A 1,606-nucleotide genomic window follows, 5' to 3' on the forward strand; every position below is an offset into this window, starting at 1 on the left:
TTATCAAAGAAGGTAGACTTTCAATCCCTGCTGGGAAGATTGAATTGGGTCCGACATTTCATCACTCCTGATCATCTCCCAGTTATAGCTCGGATTCAGAGGCAAATTCAAGAGAAATCCAGGCGCCAAACCCCCTGGACCCCAAAGGATGATAAAGCATTGCACAACCTCGTAATATCTATTCAGGGAACGAATCTTCATGCGATTGATTTTGATTCGCCATTAACTGTCACGGTGGGATTTACAACATAGCACATTTTCACCACGGTAAAGAATACAGCTGGAAACTTAGTATTCCTTGCTCATCGTACCATCCGCACAAACCAGCATCGATATGGTGCCATAGGCAAAACCCTCCTAGCCACTCAGCTGGTAGAACCACTCGCTATCGGCCAAGGGCGATTGCAGGCAATAGGAGCAACTTTGATACCTCACCTAGCTCACGACCGACCCGATCCATGTTTCCATGGTGAACCAGCCACATGGGGTGCTTTAGTATTAAATCACTTATACCATTGGAATGCATGGAAGTACGAGGATCTACCGCCGCCCCCGATCATTGAGACAACATTACACCTTACATTGTACGGAACAACTCAGCCGGCTTGGATGGCATCGGATGGTTCCACCCGTGAAGGCGGGAAGTATGGTTTCTATTGTCATCCATGCTGCATACACGATATCCAACCCAGCTGTGAGTCAGCCCAACGTAATGAACACCTGGGATTCCGTGCAGTTACACAACACTGCTTAGAAAACCACGACGCGACTCTCCCAGTTCCAATTATCGCTATTGATTCTCATTACATCTACGAGATAATAACTGGTATGACTAAACCGACTGAACACCTTGACGTTTGGGAAGACACATACCGACTGTTGTCGCAGTTCACGATCCTACCACTAGTCCGCCACACACGTTCCCATAGGAATGACGCCGACCCGATACACGCTACAGTCGATGAGTTGCTACGACCAGTAGCTACTGATGAAGTGTTCCCCTTAGACGATACGAGCGAACCCAGGCCACGACTAGTAACTAATGATGAAGTATTCCCCTTAGATGATACGAGTGAACCCACGCCAAGACTAGTACCTAATGATGAAATATTCCCCTTAGACGATACGAGCGAACCCAGGCCACGACTAGTAGCTAATGATGAAGTTTTCACTCTAGACGATACCAGCGAACCCGTTGGTATTGACCCCTACCTCACTTGGTTGCATGAGCGATGGAGTCATCCAGGCCCCAAGGCGTGCTACTCCCGATGGTGTGAGACCATAGCAGAGAAGCCACAGTATGGCCTACATCGTGACTGGAGGCGCGTGGTCCAAGCCTGTGCAGCCTGTGCAAAAGAGAAAGTACATCTGACAAAAACCATGAAAGGAGCCCTCGCAAAAGAAAATTTCAACCCAGGCCAAACCTGGCAAGTCAACCTATTTGGGCCATTACCCGGAGCCTCAGTCCCAAATAAGGGGCTACTCGTTATCGATCTCGGCTCTCGGCTCATAACCGTCGTACCCCTTCGGAAGTCCCACGCCGCAGCAGTTACTACAGCCTTAACCGCCGTCTTCACGATGTGGCAAGTTCCCACCACAATACAAT

This window comes from Crocodylus porosus, unplaced genomic scaffold, assembly GCF_001723895.1.
Source record: "Crocodylus porosus isolate Cpor-Errol unplaced genomic scaffold, CroPor_comp1, whole genome shotgun sequence".
Lineage (NCBI taxonomy): Eukaryota > Metazoa > Chordata > Crocodylia > Crocodylidae > Crocodylus > Crocodylus porosus.